The following is a 16472-nucleotide window of genomic DNA, read 5'->3' as shown; positions in this document are numbered from 1 at the left end:
GTACCACATACAAGGGAGAAATACTGCCACACCATGACCAGACCACATATTACCACCACCATAGAGACCGAATAATACTACAGACAAGGGAGAAATACAGTGACACCCGTGACCAGACCACATATTACCACCACATAGTGACCGAATAATACTACATACAAGGGAGAAATACAGTGACACCCAGGACCAGACCACATATTACCACCACATAGTGACTGAATAATACCACATACAAGGGAGAAATACCACCACACCATGACCAGACCAGATATTAACAGCATATAGCATCCAAGTAATTCCCCATCATTGCTCTCCCCCCACCTCCTCCATCATTGCTCACTCCCATCTCCATCATTGCTCTCCCCCCACCTCCTTCATCATTGCTCTCTCCCACCTTCTCCATCATTTTCATATTGCCATCATCATTGCCATATATCCCCCCACCTCCTCGTTCATTGCCACCCCCCCCACATCCTCCATCATTGCCATATCTTCCCCACCTCCTCCATCATCATTGCCATGTCATATCTCGTACAGTTATTACCAGTTTCACGCTAGCCCAATTATTATTATTCGCTGCCACCACCGACCAAATTTAAAATATAATACAGGCCTGGTCGGACGCCTGCATTCTGGTAGTGTATGGCTTCGAGAAAGGGAATGATTACAGAGCAAAAGAAACAGGACTATTAAATTTTATATTTAATCCAAAAGGGAGGCAGTGTTTAGGAAAAATGTACAAAGATTTTACACAAGGGGACAATACAATACATATGCAGTTACACAAAATAATAAGGATTAAAGAAGAAACTTACTATACGATCGCAGAGACAATTCAATATAGCTGGAGGGGAGAAACTCCAATTGAGTCTCCAGAGACCACACACGTTATTGCTGCAGTCCATTTTTCTCCCTGGAGGGGCTCACAGCTCCGGGAAAATAAGTATATTGTTCCTTGGCTGACCCTGTCACTAAAAGTATGGGCCCCATTATCATAGGACGTATGTAACTTTAGTTATTCCATCTTTTATTTTGGCTCCGAAAATCCTGCAGTTTGCAGCTGGGGAATTGTCTTAGTTAACGAGCTGCGTCCTCCTCAGCTAGATGTAAATTGTCGGAGGTCTGTGTCAGAGGAAAACACACTCGCATGCTAATTGGGGTTGTAGCACCTTTCTTTGTGCCAGCATCTGTCCAAGCCACTTCTGCTGTGGTGATAATTTGCATACAGACAGATAGTAGATTATCAGCTCTTCTCTCCTGACAAATAGTATAGGGGAGGGGGAGAAGAAGAGGGCTGGAGCCGGATTCTTCTTCGTAAAAAAGAAAGACGGTTCACTACGCCCCTGTATCGATTATAGAGGACTCAACCAGATTACTATCAAAAACAAATACCCCCTGCTGCTCATCTCTGAGCTGTTCGACCACCTTAAAGGCGCGAAGATCTTCTCCAAGCTCAATCTTCGTGGGGCGTATAACTTGGTCCGGATCTGCCAAGGAGATGAGTGGAAGACGGCATTCAATACCCGGGACGGCCACTATGAATACCGTGTGATGCCCTTCGGTCTCTGTTATGCACCAGCCATCTTCCAAGAATTTGTTAACGACATCTTCCGTGACCTCTTATATTCTTGCGTGGTGGTGTACCTGGACGACATCTTGGTCTTCTCTCCGGATCTTCCCACACACCGGAGAGACGTTCGTCAGGTCCTGCTTAGGCTCAGGCAGAATCACCTATAAGCAAAATTTGAGAAATGCCTCTTCGAGCAGACCTCTCTTCCGTTCCTGGGCTATATTATCTCTAAGACTGGTCTACGGATGGACCCCAAGAAGGTTTCTGCCGTCTTAAAGTGGCCCCGTCTGGAGGGGTTGAAGGCGATTCAGCGATTCCTGAGCTTCGCCAGCTATTACCGTCTCTTCATCCCACATTTCTCTTCCCGGACTGCTCCCATCTCTGCGCTCACCCGAAAGAGAGCAAATCCTAAGGAATGGCCGTCCGAAGCGGAGGAGGCCTTCCTCTCCTTAAAACAAGCCTTCTCTTCTGCCCCAGTGCTGCACCGTCCGGATAGCAACAAACAGTTCATTCTGGAGGTTGATGCTTCCTCTTCCGGAGGCGGAGCGGTGCTCACCCAGAAATCACCATCCGGGAGAATGGTAACCTGTGGCTTCTTCTCCAAGCTCTTCTCCTCGTCCGAGCGCAACTACTCCATAGGAGACCGAGAACTGCTGGCCATCAAATTGGCGCTGGAGGAGTGGCGTTACCTGCTTGAAGGGGCTCTGCACCCGGTGGTCATCTATACTGACTACAAAAATAGGGCATATCTACAGAATGCCCAAAGACTCAATCCGCATCAGGCCCGGTGGTCTTTGTTCTTCGCCCGCTTCAACTTTACCCTACATTACCGCCCAGCGGACAAGAACGTTAAAGCCGACGCCTTGTCCCGATCCTTCCTGTCTTCCGATCAAGAGGAGCCTATGCATATCATCGATCCTTCCAAAGTGATGAATGTGGCCCCCTTGGACCTGTCTCGTCTCCCACCCGGTAAGACGTTTGTAGCGGTTTCGGATCATAAGAAGGTTCTTCATTGGGGTCATTCATCTAAACTAGCCAGCCATGCTGGCCAGAAAAAGACTTTCCTGCTCATTACCCGGCATTACTGGTGGCCTACCCTGCGCAAGGATGTGGTAGACTTCGTCACGGCTTGTTCGTCCTGTGCCCGCAACAAGGTTCCCAGACATCTTCCAGCCGGCCGCCTCCTGCCTCTTCCCGTACCTGCTGCCCCATGGCAACACATTGCTATGGACTTTATTACTGAACTCCCTGTTTCTGCCGGTTGTACGGTCATTTGGGTGGTCACTGACCGCTTTTCTAAAATGGCCCACTTCATCCCTCTGCCTGGTCTCCCGTCTGCATTTGTGCTGGCTAAGGATTTCATCCATCACATCTTTCGTCTCCACGGCCTACCCTTCCACATTGTGTCTGATCGCGGGATCCAGTTCACTTCGCGTTTCTGGAGAGCTACGTGTAAACTGCTGGATGTCACCCTGGATTTCTCCTCTGCTTACCATCCGCAGTCCAATGGCCAAGTGGAAAGTATCAAACAGATCCTTACCAGCTTCCTCCGGCACTTCGTCAACGCTCACCATATCAATTGGGTGGAGCTCCTACTAAGGGCTGAGTTCTCCTATAACAACCATGAGAGTGAATCTTCTTCTAAGTCCCCGTTCTTTGTGGTCTACGGTCAACATCCCCGGATTCCGTTTCCCGTCTCCGCTTCAGTGGACAATCCTGCCGCGGAGTCTCTGGTCAGCGAATTTTCCACCATTTGGGAAGACACTAGGTCCGCACTTCTTCAATCCTCCGAGCGGATGAAGAAACATGCTGATAAGAGACGTCTGGATCCACCTCAGTTTCATCCGGGGGACAAGGTTTGGCTCTCCTCCAAACATGTTCACCTCAAAATACCCTCCTATAAGTTAGGTCCACGGTTCATCGGTCCATTCAAAGTCCTCAAGCAAATCAACCCAGTAGCCTACAAGTTAAAACTCCCGGCCACCTTACGGATTCCCAACTCCTTCCACGTATCTCTCCTCAAACCAGTTGTGCTTAATTCTTTTTCCGACAATCCAGGTACCTCCCCAGCTTCGGTCTCTGCTGAGGACGTCTATGAGGTAGAGAACATTCTGGCCACCAAGAGGGTAAGAGGAAAAACCTTTTTTTTCTGGTGGATTGGAAGGGGTTTGGCCCAGAAGAGAGAACTTGGGAACACAGGGAGAACATCCATGCCCCACTTCTTCTTAAAAAAATTCTTTCTGGCCTAAAAAAGAGGGGGCGTAAGGGGGGGGGGTACTGTATTATCGGCATCTCTGCCCCCTGACAGGCAGAGACACCGTCCCTCTTACCGCTGCGCTCCCGGCTCGGTGTCTTCCGGCTCTCCTGCTGCTGCTGTCGGCGCACGCAGCTTCCCGGACACTGTGCTTAGGGCGCGCGCACCCTCCCTCTTAAAGGGGCCGCGCACGCTGTCCTAAGGAGTCCCCGGCCAGTGGCCGGAGGACCTCTCATATAAAAGGCACCTCCTCCAAAATGGAGGTGTCCGTGCAATGTTGTAGCTTTGTGTCCTAAACTCTGCTTCAGCCCTCAGGTCCCGCTGCTAGTCCAGTCCGCCAGCTTGTCTACAAGTCCAGTCCGCCAGCTTGACTACCAGTCCAGTCTGCCAGCCTGATTATCAGTCCAGTCCGCCAGCCTGACAACCAGTCCTGTCCGCCAGCCTGACTACCAGTCTCCGCCTGCCAGCCTGACTACCAGTCTCCGCCTGCCAGCCTGACTACCAGTCTCCGCCTGCCAGCCTGACTACCAGTCTCCGCCTGCCAAGTGTACTCTCCAGCCCGACGGTCTGCCTACGATCCAAACCCGCCGGTCTGTCTATGGGCCTGGCTTGCCTGCCTACCCGGAGAATGTACCAGTTACCTGCCGTGCCTATCTGTCTGCCTACCTGGAGGCGCCTACCAGTCACCTGCCGTGCCTATCAGTCTGTCTACCTGGAGGCTCCTGTCAGTTACCTGCCTTGCCTACCCGGAGGCTCCTGCCAGTTACCCGTGGGAGTCACCTGCTCTCATTCAAGGACAGGCCCAGAGTAGCACCTGGTCCCTCTGCTCGGTCCTTCCCTGGTTCACGGAGTCGATTGAGCCGCCATGCGACCTTGGTCAGTCCAAGTTGATACCTAGTTACGCCCCTCTGGTCCCTCATTGCAACGCAGCACAGAGGTTCCACCACCTGGATCCGTAACAGCATAGCTACCACAGCATCTTGCAGAGGCATGCTATTTCATCCGGTTTGCGTTTAGTTGGACCATCATTTATTTTTCAACAGGACAATGACCCCAAACACACCTCCAGGCTGTGTAAGGGCTATTTGACCAAGAAGGAGAGTGATGGGGTGCTACGCCAGATGACCTGGCCTCCACAGTCACCAGACCTGAACCCAATCGAGATGGTTTGGGGTGAGCTGGACCGCAGTGAAGGCAAAAGGGCCAACAAATGCTAAGCATCTCTGGGAACTCCTTCAAGATTGTTAGAAGACCATTTCCGGTGACTACCTCTTGAAGCTCATCAAGAGAATGGCAAGAGTGTGCAAAGCAGTCATCAAAGCAAAAGGTGGCTACTTTGAAGAATCTAGAATATAAGACATATTTTCAGTTGTTTCACACTTTTTTGTTAAGTATATAATTCCACATGTGTTAATTCATAGTTTTGATGCCTTCAGTGTGAATGTACAATTTTCATAGTCATGAAAATACAGAAAAACTTTTAAATGAGGTGTGTCCAAACTTTTGGTCTGTACTGTATATTTATTATATACCGTATTTTTCGGACTATAAGACGCACTCACGCTCGGATGCTCACGCTCACGCTCTGATGCTCACGCTCGCGCTCGGACGCTCCCGCTCTGACGCTCCCGCTCGGACGCTCACACACTCGCGCTCGGACGCTCACGCTCTGACGCTCACGCTCGGACGCTCACGCTCGGACGTTCACGCTCGGATGCTCACGCTCTGACGCTCACGCTCTGACGCTCACGCATTGACGCTCGGAAGCACACGCTCGGACGTTCACGCTCGGACACTCACGCTCACGCTCGGACGCTCACACACTCGCGCTCGGACGCTCACGCTCTGACGCTCACACGTTCACGCTCGGACGCTCACGCTCTGACGCTCACGCTCGGACGCTCACGCTCTGACGTTCACACTCGGATGCTCACGCTCTGACGCTCACGCTCGGACGTTCACGCTCGGACGCTCATGCTCACGCTCTGACGCTCACGCTCGGACGCTCACGCTCTGATGCTCCCGCTCGGACGCTCACGCTCCCGCTCTGACGCTCCCGCTTGGACGCTCACACTCTGACGCTCATGCTCAGGCTCTGACGCTCACACACTCGAGCTCGGACGCTCACGCTCTGACGCTCACGCTCTGACGTTCACGCTCGGATGCTCACGCTCTGACGCTCACGCTTGGACGCTCACGCTCGGACGCTCACACGTTCACGCTCTGACGCTTACGCTCGGACGTTCACGCTCGGACGCTCACGCTCTGACGCTCACCCTCGGACGCTCACCCTCGGATGCTCACCCTCGGACGCTCACCCTAACACGCTCACGCTCACACGCTCCTATGCTCACCCTCACACGCTCCCACGCTCACCCTCACACGCTCCCACGCTCACCCTCATACTCTCACCCTCACACGCTCAAAAGCTCCCATGCTCACCCGTTCACCCTGTGCTAGCCGGTCATCTCCCGGCTGCTCGCAGCAGAAGTTCCCCGACCAACGGCCTCGCTCCCCGGTCCTCCAAAATTCATTAGGGGCCCCGGGGGGATACATTGGGGGGTTAATTTAAAGTAGTGCACAACCCATTTAAACACTGCTTCGCTGATTAGTCGCGCCCGGTCCGCCGCATACATATTCTAGAATACCCGATGCGTTAGAATCGGGCAACCATCTAGTCATCAATAAACACTAGTGACCCAGTGCCACAGGCAAGCCATCACACTGCCTCCGCCGTGTTTTACAGATGATGTGGTATGCTTTGGATCATGAGCTGTACCACGCCTTCGCCATACTTTTCTCTTTCCATCATTCTGGTAGAGGTTGATCTTGGTTTCATCTGTCCAAAGAATGTTCTTCCAGAACTGTGCTGGCTTTTTTAGATGTTTTTTAGCAAAGTCCAGTCTAGCCTTTTTATTATTGATGCTTATGAGTGGTTTGCACTGTGCAGTGAACCCTCTGTATTTACTTTCATGCAGTCTTCTCTTTATGGTAGATTTGGATATTGATACGCCTACCTCCTGGAGAGTGTTGTTCACTTGGTTGGCTGTTGTGAAGGGGTTTCTCTTCACCATGGAGATTATTCTGCGATCATCCACCACTGTTGTCTTCCGTGGGCGCCCAGGTCTTTTTGCATTGATGAGTTCACCAGTGCTTTCTTTCTTTCTCAGGATGTACCATACTGTAGATTTTGCCACTCCTAATATTGTAGCAATTTCTCGGATGTTTTTTTTCTGTTTTTGCAGCTTAAGGATGGCTTGTTTCACCTGCATGGAGAGCTCCTTTGACCGCATGTTTACTTCACAACAAAACCTTCCAAATGCAAGCACCACACCTCAAATCAACTCCAGGCCTTTTATCTGCTTAATTGAGAATGACATAACGAAGGGATAGCCCACACCTGTCCATGAAATAGCCTTGGAGTCAATTGTCCAATTACTTTTGGTCCCTTTAAAAACAGGATGTTAAGGAGCTGAAACTCCTAAACCCTTCATCCAATTTTAATGTGGATACCCTCAAATGAAAGCTGAAAGTCTGAACTTCAACTGCATCTGAATTGTTTTGTTGAAAATTCATTGTGGTAATGTCTAGAACCAAAATTAGAAAAATGTTGTCTCTGTCCAAATATATATGGACCTAACTGTACATTAGCTAGCAGGCACAACAATTTATGAATGCTTCTTCTGCATTATGCAGAGTCAAGAACTTTTCGGTTACATGTAGCAGTACATAACTTTTGTTACAAGCTAAAACAGTCCAGCAAACTACTATGGAAAGGCCCATCATCCCCTGTGGGGACCATATGGGTCAAGATGTGTCTCTACAGCTATTCAGAGCTACTCTCAGCTCCCAGTTGATGTGTGAGGACCTCACTGACTGAGGTGCATCGGTACGACTCCTCACTAGTGCTCTCAAAGTCCATTAGATGAGGGCCACACACTCCTTGCTGTGGCACTGCATCTTCACTTCTTCATAGGAGAACGTGTGTCCCCATTAGGCGACACTGTAGCTTTCTCTCTAGTATAGACAATTGTTTTCTTAAATCCTGTTTGTCTAAGATAAGGAATCCTTCCTTAAAGGGGTTGTCCACAACTTTTACATTGATGCCCTATAAAAAGGATAGGGCATCAATGTATGATCGGTTGGGGTCCTGCAAGCGGCACCTCCACCGATCAGCTGTTATCGGTGCCAGCAGCGGTGGTCGCCGGCTGGAATTCCTTACCTGCGGTACTTGGCCGTCAAGTTGTAGTGGCCGCCGCGGTGTACTACACATCCGCCTCCAATTCAATTGAATGGGAAGCGGGTGTCTAATACCCCGCGGAGGCCACTACAGATGGACGTCCAAGCACGGCAGAACGTATTATGACTCCTAATGACTCCCTCCTGGCACACTACACTATATCAATTCAAGTCTGCAACCATATATACCAAAGGTCTGTATTTCTGACTTACTTATCCCTATCTCACTCATCACTAGGAAATTGTTCTCCTATGCGCCCATGTAGCTCAGTATGAGGGCTCCCACACACCCACACTGTATGATGGCCCCCACAGCCCTTCACTTAATATGATGCCCCCACAATTCCTGACATTTAAAAAAAAAAACACAAACTACTCAACCAACTGTAGTAGGGAGCTTATAGTACTGAGGCTCCGTACTACAGGTGTGATGTAGTGACGCCATTGTGCCTGCAGTGCATGGAGTCTCAGACTCACAGTCGAAGGCTGAATGGTGGATCGGGGAGCTTTCGACTCCCTGATTCACTATTCTATTCAATGCCATCGCCATCAATTCAAGGGCACCATAGCAGTCACGTGGGTTGCCACTATGGATGATTCGCCCCTGCCTATCCAACTATTGAGAGGTAAATATCTCATTGGTCCCGGGTTCATTAGAATCTGCCCCAAGAATGGGGCTAAGTGAGTATTTATTCATTAGCCGTGGGGTAGTCGGTAGGGAGGATGGTACCATATTGTGTGTGGGCAGTGGCCAATACTGTGGGAAACCCCCCCTAAAATAAAATCTTAAATCTTTATTAAATATATGCATTAAAAACTGGACTGACAATATATTATATAACTAGCAAAATTACAAGCTGAATGGTTTGTTGTGGATGTATATAAAGAGATGTAAACAATGATGCTGCTGAATAACTGATAGTCACTACCTTACCTTATCCCGCACCTAAACAAAGCGGATACTGCCTAGCCACGGAGGTTTACATCCTAAGGAACGACAATGGCGCCCCCGCTCCGCGGTGTCTCTCACAAGCCCTTGTTTGCTCTTATATATAGAAATATATATAAAAAAATACATTGATACATTAAATAGGAACAGATATGTATCAAGGTATAAAGGAAAGGGTATGGTACTCATATATGTATATACACACAGACACACACATACAGTAGGGAAAATATGTATTTGATACACTGCCGATTTTGAAAATTTTCCCACCTACAAAGAATGGTGAGGTCTGTAATTTTTATTGCATGTTCACTTCAACTGTGAGAGGCAGTATCTGGAAAAAAATCCAGACAATCACATTGTATGATTTGTACATAATTAATTTGCATTTTATTGCATGAAATAAGTATTTGATACAATAGAAAAACAGAACTTAATATTTGGTACAGAAAACTTTGTTTGCAATTACAGAGGTCAGACGTTTCCTGTAGTTCTTGACCAGGTTTGCACACACTGCAGCAGGGATTTTGGCCCCCTCCTCCATACAGATATTCTCCAGATCTTTCAGGTTTCGGGGCTGTCGCTGGGTAACATTGAGTTTCAGCTTCCTCCAAAGATTTTCTATTGGGTTCAGGTCCGGAGACTGTCTAGGTCACTCCAGGACCTTGAAATGCTTCTTACGGAGCCAGTCCTTAGTTACCCTGGCTGTGTGTTTAGGGTCATTGTCATGCTGGAAGACCCAACCATGACCAATCTTCAATATTCTTACTGAGGAAGCTCAAGACTGGGTTAATGACGGCAGTTACTTTATAGGAACCAATAAAACTAGGTCCCAGCTTCCAGGAAGAGACTTTCAACTTAATATTCCTGGTAGACAACCACACAAAGTCATTCACATTCAGGTTCGGACCTGGCAAGCGTTTTCTGTCAGCCATGAGTTTATACCGGTCTCCCATGATCTTTAAACTACTCAGCACCCCCCTGCCACACAAAGGAGAGCGACAAAGCAAAACGTTCCTCCTCAGGAACTCCCGAAGCTCCTCCCCCACTAAAGGTGCCAAACTGTGGATGGTAACCGTATGCACCATAGAACAGTGACCTGCCAGTGGATACTTGAAGATGATTATTAATTGCAAATTCTGCCAGCGGTAAGTAGGATGCCCAATCCTCCTGATTTTTGGAGACGAAACACCTGAGGTAGGTCTCCAAACTCTGATTGACGCGCTTGGTCTTAGGGTGGAAGGCAGAGGAAAAAAAGAGCTGCACCCCAAGTCGAGAACAGAATGCTTTCCAGAATTTGGAAACTGGGTCCCCCGATCTCATACCACATCGGAGGGAACCCAGTGAAGCTTCACAATCTCATTTATAAACACCCGACCAAGTGTCTTAGCATTTGGAAGTGCAGGTAATGCGACGAAGTGAACCATTTTACTAGACCTATTTACAACCACCAAGACCACTGTTTTACCTGCAGAAACCGGGAGGTCAGTAATAAAATCCATGGACAAGTGTGCCCATGGCCTACCTGGGATAGGTAGTGGAAGAAGTGTACCAGATTGCAAAACAAGAGGAGGGGGATATACATACCACAATTTTTCGGAAACCAATAGCTACAAATTCCCTTCTTCGGTGGGAGAACACCATCCTCCCCCCCTCTGACGAAGGGAATACCAAAATGCCAATACATCAGGCTGAGAAGGAATTGTTCGACTCATGGTGAATTTATACAGCAGGCTAAGGAAATGAGAGAGAGGTTTAAACGAAGGGGATACCCTGATTGGGTTTTGAGAAGGGCGTACCAGTTTGCTTTAAAACAAAATAGAGAAAATCTGCTCTCTCCAAGAACAAAAGACAATAATGAAAAAGGAAAAGAACTTATTAGGTTGATTGCGACATACGATAATGGTGCCCAACAAGCAAGGGTCATTATAGAAAAATATTGGGGAATTCTAGCCATGGACGAGGATTTGAAAAAAGTTGTTGGTACAAAACCACAAATCACGTTTCATAGAAACAAAACGATTGGAGACAGGGTTGTCAAAAGTCATTTTGTGCAATCTAAAAAGGACAAGTCTTGGTTATCAGGGAGACCGAATGGCTGCTACAAATGAAGCGGATGTGTGGCCTGTCCGAATGTTAAGACCACAAAAACCTTTATGAGTAACGTTACAGGACTGTCCTTTGATATTAGAAGTTTTATTAATTGCAGAACAAAATTTGTGATATATAAAGCAACATGTGTTTGCAAAAAGGAGTAAATAGGGAACACCATACGAGAAATGAGAAGAAGAATAGGAGAGCATCTAAGTGATATTGCAAACAATAATGACACGCCCATTGCTAAACATGTAAATTTAGTGCACGGGGGGTGATCCGAAAGTAATATCATTGACGGGAATTGGTTGCATGAAAATGAATAGTGGAAGGGGGGGGCATGGACAGAATCCTACAGCAAAAAGAAGCAAGATGGATTTTCCGGTTGAACACCATGACCCCTAAGTGGCTCAATGAGCAACTTGGCTATAGTTGTTTTATCTGAAAGGAGTATCTCCTGATCCCCACCTTACAAAATCCTCCCCCTCCCTTCCCCGTTTGATCATGCTTACGTGGTGCGTCCCATTACATGAGCCTGTCAAAATCAGATTTTTGAGCCTTTAAAATCTTGAGTGCCTTCAAAAGAAGGTGATCTTTATATCCTTAAGGATTATATACCCTTAGGAAGAAGGGAAATTTATGGATAGATATATAATATATGACATTGTGGGCATCAGGTTGCTTAAAGAGTGCCTTCAGAATGAAATATGTATATTTAAATTATGTCCGCCTGATGAAGTTTGTATTTAAAGCTGCCAGCCTACCCCAAGTAGGAAGGAGCATCATGTGCGATTTGGATTGATGGTCACTATGGCAGTGGTAATCATTCAGAAATAATACGGTATATATGGGGACATGTGACCATATGTGGTCGGCCGTGTGACTGAGGCGTTTTGGGTGCCACGTGACCGGAAGCGTTGTGGAGTCCACAGCCACATGTTGTAATGGCGGGCCGGAGGGGTGAGAAGTACGGAAGGCCCGAGTCGCCAGTCATACGGGTGAGAACAACACGGTACACTCAGAGACGTGGGCTGCCACCACACTACAGCAGGATAGCCAAGAAAGAGTGAAATCAGCACGCTAGGCCTACAAACTCCCCCTGACCAGCGGGATTTCCCAGTTGCTCTCAGACTGACCAGGCCTCCATTGTTAACCTGTATTCCGGACGGGTCCCTTAATACCACCAACAGTAAAGACCCTGAATTGCATGACAGTCTCCGTGTGGTTACTGCTGCTCCTGCGCACCATCACCACCAACATCCCCATTTACTGCCCTGAGGCTATACTCTTCCCGTGGGGAGTTATACTACGCTCAGCTGCACCCACAACACCAGCCTCAGCGGTCTGCCCTGCAGTGGCGGTTCACTCTGACCGCAATTCACGGGTGGCGTAGTCAGACATTCGGTATATAGACTGGCCATTTGGTTTGACCGCCCTGGGCACGGAACGGGTCGCCGCCACGGAGACTACAACGTCAGTAGCACTCTGCACGACTGTAATGAACACTCACTATTGTGAGCCTCATTGAATTTTTTTGTTTTACTCACTTTGACACTTTATTGGCACAGAGTCACCTTCTCTCTTTGCATTATTTGTGCCTTCCCCAAAATGCTAAACATACTCCCCAGATGAATTCTCCGTAAGGAGAAAGAAACGCGTCGGGAGGGTTTTTGTGGAATATGTTAGAAGGTACACTTGGGTACTGCCCGTGTCGGGGCGGGAGCTAAACCCAGGGTCATGACAGGGTAGCATCAGAAATTCCCGGATGGTGCCTAGATGCAAAATGGGTGAGAACCACACATTTTCTTTCTATATTGCACAATAGCACTTTAGATTATGATTAATGTTATTTAACAGTCAGGACTGGATATATTCATCCGGAGACCGTATCCTGTAAATATCTGTAATGAGTCTTTTTGTGTCCTTAGGTTAATAGGGGTTATGTTGATTCAGTAATGGATATATAGGATATAAAGTTTTATAAGTATAAGTGGAGGTTATGTTATAAGAGAATCCTCTCTGCTGTGAGTTGTCCTTTTGTTTAGGAATTGAAGGACAGGTCCTAATAAAATGTCCCTTTTTCCCAGAAAAAAATACGGCTTTTTTCTTGCGAATCTCCGGGAAAATGTATGATGTAAAGGCACCCCCTAACTGCATGGGTTCTGCTACCTCCCCCAGTACTGGTTCACCTCCAGACCGCTCCCCCGGCAGAGGTCTGTCACATCTGACACACCCGTGACACCATTCCAGCCTTGTGCAGGTTTACAATTTTGTCCCTGGTGTCCTTACACAGCTCTTTGGACTTGCCCATGGTGGAGAGGTTAGAATGTGATTGATTGTGTGGACAGGTGTATTTTATACATCTAACAAGGTGCAATTAATACAGGTAATGAGTGCAGAGTAGGAGGCTTCATAAAGAAAGACTAACAGGACTGTGAGAGCCAGAATTCTCGCGGGTTGGTCAGTGATCAAATACTTATTTCATTCAATAAAATGTCACTTAATTGACGCTGAGAAGGCGTCTGACCCAGTCAATTGGTTGTTCGTCTTCTCGCTGTTAAATAGGTTTGGGTTTGGGGGTCCTATTATTCACTCCATTAGAGCCCTTTATTCAATACCCTCGGTGAAGGCGTCTGTTAATGGCACCATGTCTGATGAACAGCCTGTTTGTTAGGCAAATCCCTGCATGTGTCACAGCAGCCCAACCGCCATGACACATGCAGCCGCGGCGGCACCAACATAGATGCCGAGCACCAGAGCGCGCTCACCGAAGGGTTAACAATCCACGCGCCCTCATCACTAATGAGAACAATACGTTTCCTCCCTTCCTGTCTCCATAGTGGGGTCGTATGTATCTATTACAGGAAACAGAACAGAAACCTTATGATTCTTATAAAGGGGCAACACAAGACCCCCAGAGAGCCTCCGTGCTGAAGGGGTTAATGACCCTGCGCCCAGTAATGGGGTCTCCACATACCTCCACCTGCAGAGCCGCCACCACATATATGGCTGCTGTGTGCGCACAGGAGCTGTGATGAGGTCACAGGAGGGGAGGAGTCAGGGGTCACATGATCAGGGGCCTCAGTGGATGCAGGACTCTGCTGTGCTGGTTGTCATGGTGCTGGATGAGCTGAAGTTTATGTGTGGGGTCAGGAGGGGTTTACAGTGTGGATGTAGCAGAGCCGCGTGTGTACGAGGCGTACGGAGCAGAGCCGCGCGTGTACGGAGCGGAGCCGCGTGTGTACGAGGTGTTCGGAGCGGAGCCACTTGTGTATGAGGTGTACGGAGCGAAGCCACTTGTGTATGAGGTGTACGGAGCGAAGCCGCGCGTGTACGAGGTGTACGGAGCAGAGCCGCGTGTGTACGAGGTGTACGGAGCGAAGCCGCGCGTGTACGAGGTGTACGGAGCAGAGCCGCGTGTGTACGAGGTGTACGGAGCGGAGCCACGCGTGTACGAGGTGTACGGAGCGGAGCCGCGCGTGTACGAGGTGTACGGAGCGGAGCCGCGCGTGTACGAGGTGTACGGAGCGGAGCCGCGCGTGTACAAGGTGTACGGAGCAGAGCCGCGCGTGTACGAGGCTTACGGAGCGGAGCCGCGCGTGTACGAGGCGTACGGAGCGGAGCCGCGCGTGTACGAGGTGTACGGAGCGGAGCCGCACGTGTACGAGGTCTACGGAGCGGAGCCGCGCGTGTACGAGGTGTACGGAGCGGAGCCGCGCGTGTACGAGGTGTACGGAGCAGAGCCGTGTGTACGAAGTGTACGGAGCGGAGCCGTGCGTGTACGAGGTGTACAGAGCGGAGTTGTGTGTTTACGAGGTGTGCGGAGCGGAGCCGTGCGTGTACAAGGTGTACGGAGCGGAGCCGTGTGTTCGAGGTGTACGGAGCGGAGCTGTGCGTGTACGAGGTGTATAGAGCGGAGTTGTGTGTTTACGAGGTGTACGGAGCGGAGCCGCGCGTGTACGAGGTGTACGGAGCGGAGCCGCGCGTGTACGAGGTGTACGGAGCAGAGCCGTGTGTACGAAGTGTACGGAGCGGAGCCGTGCGTGTACGAGGTGTACAGAGCGGAGTTGTGTGTTTACGAGGTGTGCGGAGCGGAGCCGTGCGTGTACGAGGTGTACGGAGCGGAGCCGTGTGTACGAGGTGTACGGAGCGGAGCTGTGCGTGTACGAGGTGTATAGAGCGGAATTGTGTGTTTACGAGGTGTACGGAGCAGAGCCGTGCGTGTACGAGGTGTACGGAGCGGAGCCGTGTGTACGAGGTGGCCATGGAGTGGAGTAAACGAATACAGTATAAAAGACCACATAACATGTTCCAGTAAAGCTGTAGTGTATAGCCTCAAATGTCCATGCAACAAGTTATACACAGGACAAACTATTCGCCAGATGAGCACGAGGATAGGCGAACATTTAAGGAATATTAAGAATAAATTTGATGGCCATCCGCTATATTGAAAAATATGGAGACTCCACCGAGAATATCCAAGTTATGGGTATTCAAGTGGTACAGAAATACTGGCGAAAGGGCGACTTCATTAAACAGATGTCCAGAGTAGAAAGCCACTTGATATTTACACTGGACAATGAGACCAAAGGGCCTCAATAGTGAAATCAAACTATTTGCCTGCAACTAAATCTAACAAGGAAAGGGGATTATCATGCGACTGATTGATACATAACATTTGTATCCAACTTACCAGCACGGATATAAAAAGTCCACAAACCCTGAAGGCCCATCCCTGACGAAGGAAACCACTAGATTTACGAAACGGGTAGAAACTGGTCCTCTGTGGCCTCCGTATGGATCCTAACCACGTGTCCACGTGTCTCGCAGGTTCTGAAGCGTCGAGCGCGCCAACCTCCAGAGGCGACCCTCCCACTTAGTCACCGGCCGGGATTAAGTGTATCCAGTGTGCCGCCCACCGTGCCTACTCCTAACCTCTGAAGAGATCCATCGCCCTCCACCTATCAGCGGTATAATAAAGGTCCTACCATCAAACTGTCCACCAATGCTGGCATCTACGGGACACAAGCACCCAGCTGCGCTGCCATCGCAGAACTCCTGGTCTTCACATACTTCCTCTTCTAGATGGTTCAACCACATTGGCAAGCCTTTTACTAGCTATCACATACAGTACAGACCAAAAGTTTGGACACACCTTCTCATTTAAAGATTTTTCTGTATTTTCATGACTATGAAAATTGTACATTCACACTGAAGGCATCAAAACTATGAATTAACACATGTGGAATTATATACTTAACAAAAAAGTGTGAAACAGCTGAAAATATGTCATATTCTAGGTTCTTCAAAGTAGCCACCTTCGGCTTTGATGACTGCTTTGCACACTCTTGGCATTCTCTTGATGA

General features: G+C 48.9%; 1 pseudogene; it reads right to left on the bottom strand.

Annotated features, from left to right (window-relative positions):
* LOC141220462 (uncharacterized) overlaps positions 1 to 16472 on the bottom strand; it is a 77534-nt pseudogene that overhangs the window by 16110 nt on the left and 44952 nt on the right.

The sequence above is a fragment of the Phyllobates terribilis genome, unplaced genomic scaffold (genome assembly GCF_046119375.1).
Source record: "Phyllobates terribilis strain yellow unplaced genomic scaffold, ASM4611937v1 Scaffold_298__1_contigs__length_2340664, whole genome shotgun sequence".
Lineage (NCBI taxonomy): Eukaryota > Metazoa > Chordata > Amphibia > Anura > Dendrobatidae > Phyllobates > Phyllobates terribilis.
The sequence above is the reverse complement of the archived record's forward strand: the minus strand, read 5'-3'. Positions and strand labels throughout refer to the sequence as shown.